Here is a 21,307-nt window from a genome sequence, read left to right on the forward strand (position 1 = left end):
TGATTGGCTTTCCATCCTGCCACTTAGTAATTTTGATCTGGGTACCATCACGCTTCAATGCCTCTGTCTTCAGAGGCTCTTTTAAAGCCTGGCGAAGAGCTCTGGCAGCAATCGTGGAATACTGGATGTAGCTGGAATATAAAAGATATGCATTAGTATACATTACATTCATTTTACGGCAATATCACATACTTGAAGCACTTTGTATTTTTCCTGAATATACAAACCGGACTCGTTTAATAGGAGTATACTTTCATAGAAGCTGGCTATAGATGTTAAAATTTATAACAAGGTGGTGGTAGTTACTGCAGGGTGGCAGGTAGGCCCTGTCCAAACAGGCCTTGGAGAAGCCGCTTTAACCTTAACCTAGGACTTATGGGAAGGTTGAGGTGGGAAGTGTAACTTTAAGGAATTACTTTAAAACTTATAATCTGTTTCTACACTAATATACTTTCATCCTCTAACATAGGAAACTTACTACCCTGTGGAGGAACAAAGTGTTGACTCTTGTCAACCTCGGAAAAACTGGACATGAATAAGAGGTAGGTGTTAGAATAGGACACAAATAAGAAATAATAAAAGGTCAAGGAAGAACCTTTGTGTCTGGAAGATATATTGTTTGAATGTATGGTCAACTATGAGAAAGGGGTTTACATAAATCTGCCCATCCTCCCCCTCGTCTGGGGAGATGGGGGCAATACTTCTACAAACTTTTTGTTAATAAATTGCAGCTTACCTGCAAATAGCATCCAGTCCAGAAAATAAAGAAATGACTGCTGCACACATAAAACGATAGGAAGAAGAGGTAAAAAGGTCTAATCAATCTTACATCACATTCTAGACTTGCATAGCGACCTATATCTAGGACAATAAGCTTCTCGTCACATAAAGGAGCAAAAGGTTTCCTACGCTATCTGTTGAGTAACAACAACCAAGCCTAAGATAAAAGGTATCCAAGGACCTATACGTATACTCCAGTACTTTATGTAATGGGATACAAGGTAGTCTGTTGTTACCAGACTCCTGCCTTCCAGAACTAAGCTACAGACAAGTACCTCCAAAGGGCTAGACTAGATCCAATATGTCTTACTTGGTGTACTTGAACCGGAGATGGTCCTTCAGACTCCTCACTGGCAGTCAAATAAAAGTATGATTGTCCCACGAAGACAGAAAGATGTAGGAAGAGTTGTATTGTCCTCCCAGGACAGGAAGGAAGTCATCCTAGTCCCTATTACAATACAGTAGTTGCTTCTTGTAGGGAAGAGCAGAAGGCGGCCTTGAAATCATGGACAGCTTGGTTTAGGTCCTGGCCAAAAACACCTGAACAAAGGCGATGGAGACCTCCTTTAACATGCTACATGACTTGTGACAAAGGATAAAGGCATGCAGTTTCCTACTTGCTCCACTGGGCCTGAATTAGTAGAGGACAGACAAAAAGCCATATCAGCCACGCTCGAGATACGTAACATGCAGCTCGAGTTCCCTAGGCGCACAAGAATGTCCCGCTCCACTCACAAGTCTTGTAGATTCTTTCGAAGAGTCCAGCCCTAAGCCCTAGTTGGAAACTTGGATCAAGAGGCAAGTGGTATCCTCCCCACAAAGATTGAGGAGCTTCCTCAACAAATAAAGACAAAAAAGGGTTGACAGTATATAATTGGGTCAGCAGCTGCTTCAGAGTGATCAGGGTCACATTGAGCCATGGTGCAGTATAGTCAAACGACTATTGAGATATCAGTGAAATGGTAAAATGGGCAGACAGGCATTGGTGTATAGATTTTTCAGAGATGTTGGAAGATATCCCACGAATGCTACAGACAACCTGGGGCTAAAAGAAGACTGGAAGATTCTTGTTCAACTAAATAGCTAGTAAGTCCAGCAATAGTAAAAAATAACAAAAAGAAGCCTTTCCATCATGCAGTGATATAGGAATCACATAATCCATGTCATCAATGTATGGTTGCCCAAAAAGTCCTCTGGCCAGGATGCATCTTGCAAACAAGTCCTCCCAAGTTGATGATCTACCAAGATTACAGTTTCATGTTAAGGAACAAGCTACTTTGTTAAGGTACAGCATGAATGGAAGTGTTGTCATTCCTCAACACTACAGTGCTTTACATACTCGAGAAGAATAAACTAAACGTCAAAATCGATTAACTCTTCTGCAAAGTGACACCGTGATTCTCTTTCTATCGTAACGATAGAGAGCAAACTGCGTAGCATAAATAAACTTAACGCTAGTTCATCTTTGAAAATAGAATGAAGACTATTCAAAGAATAAATTTAAAAGACAAAAAATCACTTAAAATATTTTCTAAAAATATTAATCCCATCAATCTATAAAAATATAAAATATAAAAGTTGAATGGGCTCAACGTTGCTTAACTTCGTTTTCAAAGTCAGTACCGCCTACAAAGGAAAGGCATAGGTCGCTTATAAAAAAATATAAAATTACAAAAAACTAAAATCCTTTAACACACTTCCGTACACTGAAGGAAAGGTCGGCCATCTCCTCTCTCTCTATGGAAAATCCAGAGATTAAAAAAAAAAAAGGGGTATAAATTTTTCTCTCCTTTCAAAAAAGAGTTCTATTGAAGATCTTATTGTTTGAGAATAATCCAACACAGCGAAAGCCATAAAACCATGAAAAAAGTACTTCACCAATTAGTTGAAAAATTATATTTTCAATTTAAAATAAATTTTTTAATATACTTACCCGGTGAATATATATATAGTATAGCTTACGCCTCCGACGGTCGACAGATTCCAAAAACTCGCGAGCGATCGCCATGAAGGCTGCCGGGTGTGCCCACCAGCGCCGACTATCGGCCAGATACCGCATATACTTCTCCATAAGTTCAGTTCTTCTCAGTCCGTAGGGTCTCTATCGGGGAGGAAGGGAGGGCCTTTAATTACATATTTTCACCGGGTAAGTACTGTATATTCAAAAATTTTTAAATATTAAACTTAGCCGGTGAATATATATATAGCTGATTCACACCCATGGTGGTGGGTAGAGACCAGTATTAAAACAATAAAGGCGTGTATGCTCAAGAGTTTTTGACAAATAAGTATAGGTACCTGATAAGGAAGCCGACTCTGATGAATACTCTGACTCATTAGTCCGCTATCCTTATGAAGCCCAGCAATCCTCTCAGGATGCTGAAAGTCTTCTAGGAGCTGTTATAATCAGGGTGAACACCCCTACAACAGGACCTCATCAATACCCTTAATCTGGGCGCTCTCAAGAAACAATATTTTGACCACCCGCAAAATCAAAAGATTGCGTAAGATTTCTCAGTCTCCCATACAACCCAAAACAAGATTAAAAATTTTAAGAGAAGATTAAAAGGATATTGGGATTAAGGGAATGTAGTGGTAGAACCTTCACCCACTACTGCACTCGTTGCTACGAATGGTCCCAACGTGTGGCAGTCCTCATAAAGAGTCTGGACATCTTTCAAGTAATATGAAGCAAACACCGACTTGCTTCTCCAAAAGGTCGCGTCCATAATACTTCTAAGGGATCTATTTTGTTTAAATGCTACTGAAGTTGCTACCGCTCTAACTTCATGAGCCTTAACTTTAAGCAAATTACAATCCTTCTCACTTAAATGAGTGTGTGCCTCTCTAATCAATAGTCTAATAAAATAAGACAACGCATTCTTCGACATAGGCAAAGAGGGCTTTTTAACGGAGCACCATGAAGCCTCTGTAAAACCTCGCAGCGGTTTAGTTCTAGATAAATAAAATTTAAGAGCTCTAATGGGGCACAGCACTCTTTCAACTTCATTCCCAACAATCTCAGATAGACTGGGAAGTTCAAACGATGTAGGCCATGGACGAGACGGAAGTTCATTTTTGGCCAAAAAACCAAGCTGAAGAGAGCATACTGCTTTACTAGCGGAGAAGCCGATATTCTTGCTAAAAGCATGTACCTCACTAACCCTTTTCGCAGAAGCCAAGCTCACCAAGAAAAGTGTCTTGAGGGTAAGATCCTTCAGGGAGGCCGAATTTAACGGTTCAAACCTGTCTGACATAAGAAACTGCAGGACCACGTCCAAGTTCCAAGCAGGAGTAGAAATATGACACTCCTAGGAAGTCTCGAAAGACTTAAGAAGGTCTTGAAGATTGTTATTAAATAGATCCAAATTTCTATGCCTGAAAACAGAAGCTAACATGCTTCTGTAGCCTTTAAAGGGTAGATGCAGAAAGGGAGCGATCATTTCTCAAATAAAGCAGAAAATGTGCAACCTACGCTACAGAGGTACTGGAAGAGGAAATAGAGGAGGACTTGCACCAGTCTCTAAATACCTCCCATTTAGATTGATAAATCCTGATGGTAGAGGATCTTCTAGCCCTCGTGATTGCTCTAGCTGCCTCCTTCGATAATCCTAGAGCCCTCGAGAGACTTTCGATAGTCTGAAGGCAGTTAGACGAAGCGCGGGGAGGCTTTGATGAAATCTCTTTACGTGAGGCTGACGCAGGAGATCCATCCGCAATGGTAGACTTCTTGGAATGTCTACTAGCCATAGAAGTACCTCTGTGAACCACTCTCTCGCGGGCCAGAGGGGAGCAACCAACGTCAACCTGGTCCCTTCGTGAGAGGCGAACTTCTGAAGAACCTTGTCTAGGATCTTGAATGGTGGGAAGGCATAGATGTCTAGGTGAGACCAGTCCAGCAGGAAAGCGTCTGTGGGCTACCTCTGGATCTGGAACTAGAGAGCAGTAAGTCGAGAGGCTCTTTCTCAGTGAAGTCGCAAAAAGATCTATGGTGGGTTGACCCCATGTCATCCATAGCTTCTCGCACACAGTCTTGTGCAACGTCCACTCCATGGAGATGACTTGTCCTCTTCTGCTGAGGCCGTCTGCTAAGACATTCATTTCTCCTTGCACGAATCTCGTCAAAAAAGAGATGTTTCTTGCCTTAAATGGAGTTTCTTCTGATCCGTGGACCAAAGACCCGAGCATTCCAGACTGTCCAGTGGCGCTCCCCAACCCAAATCCGATGAATCTGAATACAACACATGGTTTGGGTTCTTGATCGCAAGCAAAAGACCTTCTCGAAGTCTGACGTTGCTGTCCCACCAAGTCAGACATGTCTTGACTGAGTTGGAGATTGGGATAGAGATACTCTCTAAACCCTTCTTGTTCCAATGGTTTAGGTGAAATTGGAGGGGGCAAAGGTTGAGTCTCCCCAGAGAGATAAACTGCTCTAGCGAAGAAAGAGTTCCCACGAGGCTCGTTCAAACTCTTACAGAGCAACTGTTTTTCTCTTGCAAGTGAAGGACTTTTAACAGAGCTTGTTCCATTCTTGTGGGAGACGAAAAGGCCCGAAAAATTTGACACTGTATCTCCATCCCCAAATAAAGAATAGTCTGGGATGGAGTAAGTTACGACTTCTCTACGTTCACTATGAGACCTAGCTCCTTGGTTAGGTCTATGTCCATTGAAGGTTCTCCAGACAGCGATTTAATGACGACGCCCTGACTAGCCAGTCGTCAAAATAAAGGGAGGCTCTGATCCCTGAAAAATGTAGAAAGCTTGCTACATTTTGCGTGAGCCTTGTAAAAACAAGAGGAGCAGGACTGAGGCTGAAGCACAGTGCTCGAAATTGGTACACTACTTTCCTGTCCACAAACCTCAGATATTGTTGAAAGTTTGGATGAATCGGGATGTGGAAGTATGCATCCTGAAGGTCGAGAGAGACCATCCAGTCGTCTTCCCTTACTGCTGCCAAGACAGATTTGGAAGTCTTCATCGTGAACTTTGTCTTGACAATGAACACATTGAGTGCACTTACATCATAAGTACTCCTGCAGTGACTGTGGCTGCCAGTTCATTGGAGCCATCCCTTATGGCCTTGTTCATGCATGACATAATTTGTACAGCAATACTTTGTCCGCTGGAGAGACCTTCTTACTTAAGGCTCCCAGGGACCAATCCAAAAAATTAAAAACTTAAAACGCTCGAAAAAACTCCTCTCAGGAGATGGTCTAGCTCTGAAGAAGACCATAAAATCTTGGAACGTCTCATGGCTAGACGACGAGGAGAGTCCACCAGGCTTAAGAAGTCTCCCTGGGCAGAGGCAGGTACTCCCAAGCCGAGAACTTCTCCTGTGTCACACCAGACGCTCGAGCGAGAAGCTAATTTAGAAGGAGGAAAAGTAAAAGCAGACTTTCCTAAACTTCTCCTGGATTCCAACGAGTCTCCCAGTAAACGCATGGCTCTCTTGGAAGAACGAGAGAGAACTGACTTCGTATATGTAGGAGTCGAAGAAAGTCATGCCAAGAGTAAACTCAGACGGCGGAGAACGTGAAGTAGCCGTTACAAAATTTCCCTAAAGAAATTCATATTTATTATTTTTTATTTTTTAAACAAGAGATTGTTGGACAACCCTAGGTTCCTCCTCTTCTGAATGAATCCCCAAAGGTACATTAGTTGAAAGGGGGTCATCAACTTCATCTTCAGAAGGGACATCATCTGATAAATCTAAAGACTTGCGAGAAGGAGATTTATATTCAGAATGACGTGAAGGAAAAGCCTGACAGGCTACATCAACTTGTATATGAACAGAAGTTAAAGTTGGAGGGTCGATGTCACATTGTGACTGCAGAGAATGTTATTCTACTACACGTCGTGACTGAAGTGACCGACGTTCAAACGTCACGTAGTAACAGCGGTGACTGCTATTCGATTCTATATCGTGACTACGGTGACTGACCCTCGACGTCACGTCATGTCAACAGTGTCTACCGCTCAACGTCACGTCGTGTCTGCGGTGTCTGCAGCTCAACGTCACGTTGTGACTGCGGTGGCTGACGTTCAAAGTCTCGGCGGAACTGCAGTGACTGCTGATCAAAGTTATGACTCGACTTAACAGTCTGTCGATCAGTTACATCGAGATTCATGCTCCGCATCCCGTTTAACAGCAAAGCTGACACTAGGGATATCGTCAGCGTGACGTAACAAATCTCGTTTAGAAGGTTGAAGACCTGAATCACGTATCCCAGAACCGTGACGTACAACAAGCAAAGGATCCTTTCGCACAGGAACAGGATCGTAAGCTTTTATTAAAGAAGAAAGCTTTAACAGCATATCTTGCAAAACACTTAACTTCGGATCAACTGCACTCGGAATAGATCGTGACGTCGGAAACGTCTGTACATGAACGTCATCGCTATGAACGGGACTCTCATGATGACTACAGCTAGGACGTTGATCTTGTTCTGAAGGAACTAATTTACGTTTCAACAGTCTCGAAACCTTACGCCAAGGTTTTTTAAGAGACGAATCATCGGAAGACGAGGAGAACTACGTCTCTCCTGTCTTATGGTAAGGACGTGCTTGAAGAGCAACGTCTGATACCTTTGAGGGAACGTCTGTTCGTTGGTTTACACCTCTCACTCCCTTAGGTCCTACGACATCCCTTCTCCCTGGGGTAGGGGAGCCTGAAAGAGGTCTCGGACTAGGCAAGTGACAAGCACGAACAAACGAACCCTCCGCAACACTGAAAATGTTTTTCGCACTTTCTTCACTGACATCGCATTTTTTAATAATTTCACATTAGACATGAATAAAGCTGATTTCTACCTGAAGCACGCAATTCTCCCTTAAATCAAAAGGTTAGAATTGCGAAATATGTCGTCTAATGTAAGCTCAATAGTACAAAATGAAACACGCATGCAAAAATTAATAAGCATGTACATATATATAGAATAAAACGGAAATATATAAAGTTAAAAAGATCAGTGACTTGGGAGGAGACTAAAACTAGATCACTAAGGATTACGTTTGCAATCTCTCACCGTACAGTGCCTTGGGGTGAGAATAAAAACTAGAACGTTTTATCCTCTCTCTCCCCGTACAGAGACTTGGGACGAGAGTAAATATCTGAATCGAGAAGAACAACGTTACTCACTCCCAAACTCCATGTACAGAGACTTGGGACGAGAATAAAGATTTGGATCTCTCTCTCTCTCTCTCTCTCTCTCTCTCTCTCTCTCTCTCTCTCTCTCTCTCTCTCTCTCTCTCTCTCGTCACTCACAAGAGAATGGCTCACTCAATCTTCGTCAATAAAAGGTTATTTGACTAAAGGAAAATACTAAAAGGACTAAGAAATTGAAAATTAACATGTTCCTTTAAATTAGTATTTAAAAAACTTCAGTTTGTAAGAAGAATGAACAAAACGTCAAAATCGATTTACTCTTTCTGCAAAGTGAAACCGCGATTCTCTCTTTCTCTATCGTAACGATAGAGCGCAAACTGCGTAGCATAAATAAACCAAACGTTAGTTCATCTTTGAAAACAGCACGAAGACTATTCAAAGAATAAATTTCTTAAAATATTTTCTAAAAATATTCATCTCATCAATCTAAACAAATATAAAAGTTAAATGGGCTCAACGTTGTTTAACTTAGTTTTCCAAGTCAGTACCGCCTACAAAGAATAGGCATAGGTCACTTATAAACAAAAATATAAAATTTATCTCAGTGTTTAGTATAAATGGAAAGCGAATCTAAGAGGCCTAATAAAGGCAGGCGAGATATAAAATATATAGAGGTAAATCTATAAATATCAACAATAATTTATAAAGTGATAAAATAATTACTAAAAGCATTTAACACACTTCCGTACACTGGGGGAAGGGTCGGCCATCTTTTATCAATGGAAAATCCAGAGAGATTAAAAAAGCAAGGGTAAAAAAAATTTCTCTCTCCTTTCAAAAGAATTTCTTTTGAAGATGGTATCATTTGAGAATAATCCAACACGGCGAAAGCCATAAAACCATGAACAAGTACTTCACCAATCAGTAGAAACTTGAGGTTAAGCGCGAGCGGAACCAATGCTGTCACTATGACAGAGAAGTACTGAACTTATGGAGAAGTATATGCGGTATCTGGCCGATAGTCAGCGCTGGTGGGCACACCCGGCAGCCTTCATGGCGATCATCGCGAGTTTTTGGAATCTGTCGACCGTCGGAGACGTAAGCTACATATATATCCACCGGCTAAGTTGAATATTTAAAAAGCATCAGTTCCACAGGGGTAGGGGTACGAGAAGATTGGCCTCTTTGCGGAGGTTCTCGTCTGCCACCAACCACCTGATGTCTATCAGTTCTTTTGACCTTAGTTGCAACAGGGTGTCCAGGGAATCGTTTTTTCGATTCCACTTGGACCCACGAGGAAAGATTTTCCCCTTCCAAATACAGTATCAGAAAATGGGAAGGGCACTACACTACCTGGTCAACCAATTACCCCATAGGGTGGTCCGCAATACCCCCGGATACTGATTGTTGTTCCCCTTCTTAAGGGCTAGCAAGTTCCCTTGAGTGGAACAAGTGGCCCCGAATCTAAGGTGAAAGTCAAGGCTCCTCGGTTTGTCACATGGGGTAAAGAGATTGCTTAGCAAGAGATGATGTCAAGACGTGCAACTAATTACACCTTCTGCTAAGAAAGTGGGGAGTATCCTGTCCTGCCACCAATCTAGTGGGGCTTGGCCGAGTAGTAATATAAATTGATAAAAGAGGTAGCCAGTATTGCTATGTTATCACAGTGAATCTCCTTAGGAATCGTTTTTCGGACAAGAGACTGGTCGGTTTCTACCAAAATGCACCCAACAGACAAGATTGAGACACGTCCTAAATTTATTGTTGGGCTTGTAAAACGAGCCAAAGCCTATCTACGGACCAGTAACACAGACTGACTGGGGGTCAGAACGAACATATGGGCAAAGCACGAATTACAGTCGCGTCCAGTACTCTGTTGGAGAAGCTTTGAAAACGTTGTAACAGATATTTCCTCCTTATAAAAGACGAAAAACATTTGTATTTTCTCGTCTCCAATCAACAATCCACTGACCAATCCACATTCTGCAGTTACCCCATTCTTTTTGCGGCCAGAGGCCCTTTAGCCAAACGATCGCCCATGCTAACGCACTCGACCGGGGCAAAGCGCTCTCCAACACTTTCAGTCGCTCGGGTTCTAAGCCTCTACAGTATCATAGTCACACTCCAGTGCCTCAGGTTCCCGTAGGGCATTATTATTCTCGTTCACCTTTGGTCCCCTGTGAATTCGCAAAATTCACGTGAAAACGCGAGAATCACGCTTTAACAGTAGCATGTCATGAGAAGGAACATCCATCATCGGTCGTAAGGCATGGGTAGATGAACGCCTAGAACGTCCTGCCTGAGATCGTGAGCGCCCCGTTCGAGATCGTGAACACCTAGACTGTCTTCCTCTCTAACGAGAACGATACCCTCATGATCATGAAGGCTGCCCTTGTGAACGTGAGCGTCGCCCTCGTGAAAGTGAGCGTCGCCCTCATGAAAGTGAGCGTCGCCCTCGTGAAAGCAAGGGTCAGCCTCGTCTTTGTGAACGTCTAGATCGTGAACGTGATGTCCAGATCTTTACCGAAAGTTTATCTCGTGATCGAGAGTTTGAATCTCGTGATCGTAAGCTTAGATTTCGTGATCATGAGTGTTAGCTCTGAAAAGAATGCCTTCGTGAAGAGCATCAAGATCATGAAACTGCGATCTCTTATCTCATCGTTGGATCGTTGTGAACAACGTCCTGAGGATGATCGACCAGGAAGAAGTGTTAAAGAGTCTCATCCCTGTAATCGACGATCAGATGAAGCGCTGAATGCCTGGAAATCATCTCCAGCTGCAGTAGGAAGGTGGTTAGCCTGATGGCTGGAAACATTCCTAATGTGAGAAATAAAGAGCTGTACAGTATACTAGCACGATGCCACAGGATGGCAAGAATGCTCAACGTCGGCAGAAGACTCTTCGAAGGGAGGAATGAGAACCTTGCTAATGTCCAGGGCGATATTGGCCACAGTCGAAGGATCCTTTTTAGACCCAAGTTGAAGGAGAAGCAGAAGTGCTCCCTTCAAAGGGGAAGCAGAAATTACCAAGGAAGGCCAAGCCTGCAATCCATCTGAAAGGGAGAAGGGCACTTTAGCGGCAGGAGGAGAAGGTGGTTCGCTAGGGGAAGCAACAACTCACCCAAGTCCGCGAGGCTCCCCAGGAGTTAAAAGGACTGCGCTCCAACTCATACGTTTCCCGGAGGAAGACGGGCAAGTAGGAGCATCGAAAAGCACAAAGGAGAAGAGGAAACTTGCGATCTCTTCGCCTCCGAGTTAGATTCGGAGTGAAAGTGATCGCGCTTAGCCTTCCTCATCCACTGGGAGGCAGACCACTCCCTATACTCCAAACAAGGAGTGTCTTGTTTGCAACGACGCCCCTTTTGCATGGCAGAATCAATGAAGAGGCAGCGCAAAACAACAATTATCTTAACGTTCATCAATATCTATGGGCTAAACACTAAGGAGGAAAGAGAAAACTGCTCTCTACCAGCCAAAAAGGAAGTGACTAGACCACTGTTCTGAGAGTATATACACTGAATTTTCTTAACAGAGATATATCTTATTTCATAAACTAAAAACAAATATCTTAGAAGTAATTGTTTCTTTCAAAGAAATTTAAATACAGTATAACACAGCATTTGAATACACCAGATGATCTCCGTCTCTCAATCGTAGCTTATCCAATTTAGTCGGCTGGCAACTATTTTTAGTTGACACATTATTGCACTCTACATAATTACAATTTTATAAATAATTAATTGTGCTTAAATAAAATATTAGTGTACTGTTTTAAATTTTGGGAGCACTTTTACAATCTAATACAGTATTACAGTTTCATTTTCGGTTGTGATCAGATCAGCTGATGTCTAGCTATGCACTTACAAATACAGGTAACAGAGTATTGTTTATCATCATCATCAACAATTATTGACGCAAAGGGCCTCCGTTAGATTTCACCATCCTCTATCTTGAGCTTTCAATTCAATACTTCTCCATTCATTATCTCCCTACTTCATGCTTCATAATCCTCAGCAATGTAGGCAAGGGTCTTCCAACTTTAGTGCCTTGTGGAGCCCAGTTGAAAGTTTTGTGAGCTAATCTCTCTTGGAGAATGCAAAGAGCATGCCCAAACCATCTCCATCTACCCGTCACCATGATCTCATCCACAAATGGCACTTAAGTAATCTCTAATAGTTTCATTTCTAATCCTGTCCTGCTTTATTCTCAAATCTACAATATCTGTTGGATATTGTTTCATTGTCATACCACGACTTGTGTCCATACAGTAACACCGATCTCACTAAACCGACATATAGCCTGATTTTTATATCTAATTTCAGGCGATTTGATTTCCAAGTTTTACTTAACCTAGCCATTGTGTGGTTCACTTTTTTCAATCTTCATTAAACTCATATTTTAAAGATCCTGTATTACAGATCATAGTTTCTAAATAACTAAATGATTCCACCTCATTAATCCTTTCTCCTACCAATGATATTTCATCTTCCATTACATATTCCGTTCATCATCTCTCTCTCCTCTTCATCTCAAGTCCAACTTCATGTGATATTTCATGCATTATGGTAAGCAGGTTTTGCAAGTCCTGTGGTGTTCTGCTAATAAGGAAAGTGTCACCAGTATACTTCAGGGTCAGTTAATTTTCTGTTACAAATCCAGTCCAATTCTTCTCTACCATCCCCAACGGTTCTATGAATTACAAAATCCATGAGGAGGATAAACATAGGTGACAACACATCCTCTAGGAGTACTCCACTGTTCACTGGAAATTCATTTGATAGGACTCTACTAACTATGCACTTACTATGCTCATGAACAAACTTAAAAAATTTACATATTTAAGAACCCCCTAATAACGTAGGACTTTACAAAATTGGCTGGTGCACACTATCGAAGGCTTTTCTAATAGTCCACAAATGCCATCATAAGTCGATTTCTATATTCTACACATTGCTGTACCACGTCTTAAAATCACAAATTTTAAGTAATTTGTATTTTTCCTAACAGTACTTACCTCGAACTACTTTCTTAGGAGTATCTGGGACCTCCTCCCATCTGACCAGAGTTTTGTGTAGTTTACCCTATACCCTTTTCTATGAGGGGTAACCTCAGGCTGAGTGATACGCGCCCTAAGGCTAACCACGGGTCAGAGAGCATGCTTGCTCAGGTCTCGACCTCCAGTAAGTTCTTGGTAGTTTAGGTCTCTAAGAATTCCAGAAGGCACTCGGGGAAGGAAGGGCGGGCCATTACCCGAAAGTAGTTCGAGGTAAGTACTGTTAGGAAAAATACAAATTGCTTAAAATTTGTGATTTGTTCCAACACTACTTACCTCAAACTACTTTCTTAGGAGACATACTTTAGGAGGTGGGAGTGGCCTTTTAACCTTCTGAGACCGTGTTGAGATATATCCAAAGACCTAGATAGGAGGCTAGGTCCTGTTGACCCCAAGGAAAAGCGAGAATAAAGTAAACTACACAAAAAACTCAACTTAGTGTAAGTAACTCACCTCTGCAAGAAATCCTAGGAGCCATGTCCTTCCAAAGTAGGGGTCCTTGTATCCCGGCTCAGAGTCCTATCTGAGACCATTTGAAGCGAAAATAGGGCGAGGAAGAACAAGGGGGTTTAAAGAACGAACCTGTGTGTCTTGTACTTACTACCCATGGTTATCACTGGGGATACACCTTTAAACCGTTTGGAGCGCGGAAATGACGGTACCTATCGAGAACCCGTCCAGGGATTTTCTTGAATAGTCCTTCAAGTAGTGAGCAGTGAACGTAGACTGGTTGGCCCAGGTGCCTGCTCTTAGGATCTGGCCCACTGCCATATTCTTCTCGAAAGCTAACATAGTACTCAGACCCCTAAGGTCGTGGGGTCTGGGTTTTCCCGGCAGGGGGATATCTGCCTTACTGTAGGCCCTGATAATCACCTGCCTCAGCCAGAAGGAGATAGTGTTCTTCGAGACTGGCTTCTTCACTAGGCCCATGGAAACAAAAAGACTTGATCTCGGGCCGAAGTCTGGCTGTCCTCTCTTAAGTATTTTCTTACGGCCCAGACAGGGCACAGACGCAAGTCCCTCAAGTTTTCCGAGCGAGGAATTGCTGGTATTGAGAACCCCTCAAACCTGGGATCCCACACAGCTGGATTCTGGGTCTTCGCAACGAAGGATGGCACGAACCTGAAAATGAGCTCCCGCCAACCCTTCGAGTGAGCGACTTCGTAGGACAGTCCATGGATCTCCCCTACTCGTTTAGCCGAAGCTAATGCCAAAAGGAAAACTGTCTTGAGGGTGAGATCCTTGTCCACGATGTCCTTTAGGGGGTTCAAAGGGAGGTTCTGACAACATCTTCAGGACCCTGGCCACGTCCCACTGTGGCACTAACGGCTTGCGGGGGACACGATTGCTCGAAGCTTTTAATGAGCATTGAGAGATGTCTGGAGGTCCCCAGGTAGATGCCCTTCAGGAGGAAGACTTTACCCAGAGCAGCTCGTACTCCCTTGATGGCCGGGATGGACATGTTGACCATGTCCCTGAGATAAACTAGGAAGTCCGCTATCTCCCGGATGGAGGCCCTCAGGGGCTTGATGGTCTTAGAGGCGCACCACGTAGTAAAGGTGGCCCACTTTGCTTGGTAGACTGCTGCAGATGATCGCCTCAGGTAGCCTGACATCCTCGCTGCCGTCCCCGACGAATAGCCTTCTTTCCTCAGGAGACGCTCTATAACCTCCACGCGTGAAGGCGGAGGGATCGAGGGTTTTCGTGAAACCTTTGGAAATGTGGTTGCCGAAGAAGGTCTGGCCTCTCCGGAAGGGGCCAAGGTGGAAGTTGTGCCAGTTCTTTTAGATCCACGAACCATTCTCTCCTAGTTTCTTTATGTAGGCCACCACCGTGGTGTTGTAGCACATCAGAGCCACGGTGTTCCCCCGGAGTAGATGGACGAACTCTAGGCACGCCCATCATACTGCCCGCATCTCTAGCACGTTTATGTGCTGGGCCTTCTCCTCGTCCGTCCAACTCCCTATTGCTGACCTTCCGAGCAGATGGGCACCCCAGCCCTTCTTTGATGCATACGTGAACAGGAGCATCTCCGAAGGGTCGGCTGCGAAGGGCATTCCCTTGAGGGTGATCGACCTGCCGCACCACCACTCTAGGACTTCCTTCGTCTCCGGGAAGACGGATCACCTTGTGGGGGAGTCCCTCTGGTTCCAGCTCTCCTTCAGATTCCACTGGACCTCCCTGAGCTTCAGCCTGCCCTGGGGGACCAGTTTCTCTAATGACACTAGGTGGCCTATCAGCCTCTGCCAGTCCTTCGCTCTCCTGTGCTGGCCCGACAGGAAGGAACGGAGGAATTGGCCTAAGTTGTCTAATCTCTCCGCGGAGGGGAAGGCTCACGCCAACCGGGAGTCCAGAACTATTCCGAGGTAGGTCATCCTGGTGGAGGGTATCAACTGAGACTTCTTCAGGCTGATGATACCCAGGACGTTGCAGAACCGTAGAAGCTTCATGTCTTCCTCCCTCAGTACTTCCTCTGAGGCTGAAAGTAACAACCAGTCGTCCAGGTACTGAATCAGGCGAATGCCCTGTTCGTGTGCCCAGGCTGAGACCGTCGTGGAGACCTGAGGGGCTGTGGACAGCCCCAAGCAGAGGGTCTTGAACTGCAACGTCTGGGTACCCCATTTCACCCGTAGGTACTTCCTGCTGGAGGGGTGAACTGGAATTTGGAAGTAGGCATCCTTGAGATCTACTGACATCATGAAGTCCCCTTCCCTCAAGGACGCTAAGACCGACTTCGGAGTGTCCATCTTAAAGTCGGTCTTGCACACGAATTTGTTGAGGGCTGAGAGGTCTCCGGTCTCCAACCCCCTGTCGCTTTCTCCACCAGGAAAAGCCTGCTGTAGAACCCCGGACCAGAGTCCTTGACTGGTTCCATTGCTCCTTTTGCCAGCATCGCTGAGACTTCCTCCTGCAGGGCTGTCTTTTTCAAGGGGTCCTTGGGGGCTAGCCACCCTGCCTGCTGATCTGGTATCAGAGGTGGGGGTTCCGCTAGGAAGGGTAACCTGTACCCTTCCTTCAGGACTGCCACGATCCACGGGTCTGCTCCATGGTCTTTCCATGCTTGCCAAGAGTGTTTGAGGCATCCCCCCCAGGGGGGTTCGGCAGGAGTAGGGGGCCTCCCTCCCTATCTCCTCTAGAGGCGCGGCCTGAACGCTGCATACGAAGGCCTATAGGAGGATTGAGCTGAGGCTGCTCCCCTACAGGAGGGCTGAGAGGACTGTGACCAGGCCATAGTAAGGGTGTCTCTCCTGGGCTGCCTAGGAGAAGCCCAAGGAGGTAGAGGAACATCGGAGGTAGTCCTGTGCGCGGGTCTCCTCACTGGAGGGGGGTCTGGAATCGCCCTGGTCCTTGAGTTTCCTGACCCTTTGAATTGACTCCTCAGCTGCCTTCAGGGGGAAAATCGAGTCATCCCACAGGGTTAGGATTCTCAGGGACCTCGCTTCTGTCAGGAAGCCGTCTGGTGATCTTGTTGAGGACCGTGTCCCTCCTCCGTAGGACCAAGTTGGCGGCCTGCGCTAGTGACTGGTACAACAGAAACTTCAGGACTTTGCCTCCCGAGCTAACCGTGAGGCCGTACGAGGCCTCGACGCCCACTAGGGTAGAAGCCCACCAATCCAGCCAGGAGGAGACGTTCACGAGGTCCTTCGCTATCTCCTCCATCATGGTGGCTTCCGAAGGAGAAAAGCAGACTGGTGCTGTCGAGGCCCTCTCTTCCGCAGCTCCCTGTCCTAAAACGGCGAATGCAGGTTCCAGTGTATAGGCGCCTGCACAGTGGCCCTCCGGGAGGTAAAACTTGCTCTGGGACTTCAGGCCCTGTAGTAGTTTGGAGGAACTCTGGTTTTTGGGAGCCTCGGCGTGGTTGGCCACAATCTTGTCCACGTGGGCTCTACCTAGCTTCACATCCCTGGCTAACGGTAGTGCCAGGGAGGGTCTCTGCTGGACGGGGGCATCCACAAGTCTGTTGAGACTGGACCGCCAGAATTCGGCTTCTTAGGCAACTTCTTCGTTGCCTTCTTCTTCTTGGTGCCGTAACCCACCCACTGCACCTCGTTCCAGGACACGCAATCCGGACATGTGGCGGTAGGGGAACACACACTGCCCCTACACGACGAACATAAGGAGTACGAGTCTACTTCAGGTTTCGACAGGAACGCTCCACACGATTTACCGGCCATAGGCCCAGGACAACGGCGGGGATGCTCCATGACGCAGTAGGAAGCACCACGAGACACAAGAACACACAGGGAAAGCAAAGGGAAAAGCACAAAGGAACACCGTGAGACACAGAGTCACACTGGGATTAAGAAGAGCGGCGAGATGACATCGCGACGCGACCAGAGAACTTACTGGAGGTCGAGACCTGAGCAAGCATGCTCTCTGACCCGGGGTTAGCCTCAGGGCGCGTATCACTCAGCCTGAGGTTACCCCTCATAGAAAACAGGTATAGGGTAAACTACACTAAACTCTGGTCGGATGGGAGGGGATCCCAGATACTCCTAAGAAAGTAGTTCGAGGTAAGTACTCCGTGTTGGAGCAAATGAAAATTTAGAGAGAGAGGGGGAGAAAGGGATGTACTCTATGAAAATTATCATAACTTATAACACATTGGTGTAATACTGTATTATCTACAGTATATGAATTACAGTCATAGGTGTGTGAGTGAAAGGGGTAGCTACAACCAACCAAGCCCCCACGCTAACTAGCGGGTAAGTGGTTAACCCTCGCTAAAAGTCTTAATGGACCATCTTTCAGCTTCGTCGAAAGCAATACCCCTATAAAGTGTTGGTTTGTATTCCAGATATGGAACAAAATGCGACTGATTGAAATGGTATTCGCAATTTAGTCAATCAATACAGTATGCAAGTCATTATGCCACAGCCCATCAAATCTTTGAGAAAATTGCCAAACTAGTCAGCCCTCGTCCAATTCTTATCGTGAATTCCTGTTACGCTAAAAATTAATGCACTGTATCATATTAACACCTCAATATAGCAGCCGTTTCTGTTGGAATTTGGTGCTTTTCTGAGCAGTTGAAGTAGTGACTTCCTTCACAAAAAGCCAATGGTTTTCTGCCCGTTATCACTATAATCATTCCGAATGTATGCTTATATACACGGGAAAGTCTTCCCTCGTGCATTTATTTTATTGCCTGACAAAACAGAGAATACTTATGATGAAGCTTTCATAAAACAGAAAGAACTTCTGCCAAATATAATCCCGAGGAAGTGATGATTGATTTCGAGAAAGGCCTTGGTAATAATATCAAGAAGCGTTTTCTTTTTTTATGAAACTGTTGGGTTCTTCTTTCATATGTGCCAGAATGTTTATCGCTGAATTTGTGATTTGGGTCTTAAGGGTTAGTACAATACCGACGACAACTTTTCGTTGTTAAAAAAAAAAAAAAAGTTTTGGACAAAGGCATTCTTACTAATTGAAGTTACTAATGCATTTGAAGAACTTAGTGAAGACGAGTTACTACCGATGGAATTTATTAGTTACTTTGAGTTAACATATTGATGCAATCCGTGGATGTCCCCGTAAAAGAGAAGCTCCTTTATACCCTATAACATTTTGGAATATAAGAAGTCGTGTCATAAATAAATTACCTCGGACAAACAATGCATTAGAAGGATTTCACTCAGCCTTAAATCAATCTATAGCATGCAAAAACCCCAAAATTTGGAAATTTATCGATGTCCTGAAAAAAAGAAAAGGATCTAACGGAAATTAAGATTATATGTTTGCAACTAAAAAGATAAAACATGAAAAACTTGACAACTGCATTGAAAAGATAACAAGAATATGATGGCAGCAACCAGTGATTTTTTTAAAGATATTGCTCATAACCTTAAGTATTCTATAAAGTGTTATAATTATTAGATAAATTTATAATTTCATGATTCTAATTTCCTTTTTACTAATTATAGTCTTAAATAAATGTTCTTTTAATAATAAACTACTGTTTAGCACCCTATAATTATATTGTAGAAAAATTATATTTTAATTTTAAAATAAATTTTTGAATATACTTACCCGGTGAATATATAATAGCTGAAACTCTGTTGCTCGACAGACACATACAGTAAAAACTCGCCAGCGATCGCTATACAGGTTGCGGGTGTGCCCACCAGCGCCAACTGTCGGCCAGATACCACTCTCGATGTAAACAAAGACTCAATTTCTTCTCATCCCACTGCGTCTCTATTGGGGAGGAAGGGAGGGTCGTTTAATTTATATATTCACCGGGTAAGTATATTCAAAAATTTATTTTATAATTAAAATATCATTTTTAAATATTTAACTTAGCCGGTGAATATATAATAGCTGATTCACACCCAAGGAGGTGGGTAGAGACCAGAGTTAAATATGTTTACATCGTATAAGCTAAGAGTTTTTTTTATTTCATTTTGACAGTTATCAATATAACAAAACCAAAATAAATAGGTACCTGGTAAGGAAGTCGACTTAGACGATTACTCTGCCTTGTAAGTACGTCTTCCTTACGGAGCCCAGCGATCCTCTTAGGATGCTGACAGACCCCCAGGAGCTGAAGTATCAAGGGCTGCAACCCATACAACAGGACCTCATCAAACCTCTAATCTGGGCGCTCTCAAGAAATGACTTTGACCACCCGCCAAATCAACCAGGATGCAAAAGGCTTCTTAGCCTTCCGGACAACAAATAAAAACAACATTAAAACATTTCAAGAGACAGATTAAAAGGATATGGAATTAGGGAATTGTAGTGGTTGAGCCCTCACCCACTACTGCACTCGCTGCTACGAATGGTCCCAGTGTGTAGCAGTTCTCGTAAAGAGACTGGACATCTTTCAAGTAAAATGACGCGAACACTGACTTGCTTCTCCAATAGGTTGCGTCCATGATACTTTGCAGAGATCTATTTTGCTTAAAGGCCACGGAAGTTGCTACAGCTCTAACCTCGTGCGTCTTAACCTTAAGCAAAGATCGGTCTTCCTCACTCAAGTGTGAATGAGCTTCTCGTATTAACAATCTGATAAAATATGACAAAGCATTCTTTGACATAGGCAAGGATGGTTTCTTAACCGAACACCATAACGCTTCAGATTGGCCTCGTAAAGGTTTAGTACGAGCTAAGTAGAACTTAAGTGCTCTAACAGGGCATAAAACTCTTTCTAGTTCATTGCCTACGATCTCCGATAAGCTAGGAATATCGAAAGATTTAGGCCAAGGACGAGAAGGTAGCTCATTTTTGGCTAGGAAACCAAGTTGCAGAGAACAAGTAGCTTTTTCTGACGAAAACCCGATGTTCTTGCTGAAGGCATGAAGCTCACTGACTTTTAGCCGAGGCTAAGCATACCAGGAAAAGAGTCTTAAGAGTGAGATCTTTCAGGGAGGCTGACTGTAAAGGCTCAAACCTGTCTGACATGAGGAATCTTAGGACCACGTCTAAATTCCACCCAGGAGTAGCCAAACGACGCTCCTTAGAGGTCTCGAAAGACTTAAGGAGGTCTTGCAGATCTTTATTGTTGGAAAGATCTAAGCCTCTATGCCGGAAGACCGAGGCCAACATGCTTCTGTAGCCCTTGATAGTAGGAGCTGAAAGGGATCGTACTTTTCTCAGGTATGAGAGAAAATCAGCTATTTGGGCTACAGAGGTACTGGTCGAGGATACGGAAACTGACTTGCACCAGTCTCGGAAGACTTCCCACTTCGATTGGTAGACTCTAATGGTAGAAGCTCTCCTTGCTCTAGCAATTGCACTGGCTGCCTCCTTCGAAAAGCCTCTAGCTCTCGAGAGTCTTTAAAATAGTCTGAAGGCAGTCAGACGAAGAGCGTGGAGGCTTTGGTGTACCTTCTTTACGTGTGGCTGACGTAGAAGGTCTACTCTTAGAGGAAGACTTCTGGGAACGTCTACTAGCCATCGAAGTACCTCGGTGAACCATTTTCTCGCGGGCCAGAGGGGAGCAACTAACGTCAACCTTGTCCCTTCGTGAGAGGCGAATTTCTGCAGTACCTTGTTGACAATCTTGAACGGTGGGAATGCGTAGAGATCCAGATGTGACCAATCTAGGAGGAAAGCATCTATATGTATTGCTGCTGGGTCCGGGACTGGAGAGCAATAGATTGGAAGCCTCTTGGTCAGCGAGGTTGCAAAGAGATCTATGGTGGGTTGACCCCAAGTCGCCCAAAGTCTCTTGCACACATCCTTGTGGAGGGTCCATTCGGCTGGAATTACTTGACCTTTCCGACTGAGACAATCTGCTAGGACGTTCAAGTCCCCCTGGATGAACCTCGTTACTAGGGAGATGCCTCGATCTTTTGACCAGATGAGCAGGTCCCTTGCAATCTCGTACAAAGTCAGTGAGTGGGTACCTCCCTGTTTGGAAAT

At 44.2% G+C, this 21,307-nt stretch overlaps 1 long non-coding RNA gene across 1 annotated transcript in view; it reads right to left on the reverse strand.

Moving 5' to 3' along the window:
- The window catches only part of LOC137658474 (uncharacterized), a 28,038-nt gene continuing 6,731 nt past the window's right edge, over positions 1–21,307 (reverse strand). The window contains exon 2 of the long non-coding RNA XR_011047334.1: positions 1–131. This is a non-coding gene — a long non-coding RNA (uncharacterized lncRNA). The remainder of the gene's footprint in view (positions 132–21,307) is intronic.

This window comes from Palaemon carinicauda, chromosome 19 (assembly GCF_036898095.1).
Source record: "Palaemon carinicauda isolate YSFRI2023 chromosome 19, ASM3689809v2, whole genome shotgun sequence".
Lineage (NCBI taxonomy): Eukaryota > Metazoa > Arthropoda > Malacostraca > Decapoda > Palaemonidae > Palaemon > Palaemon carinicauda.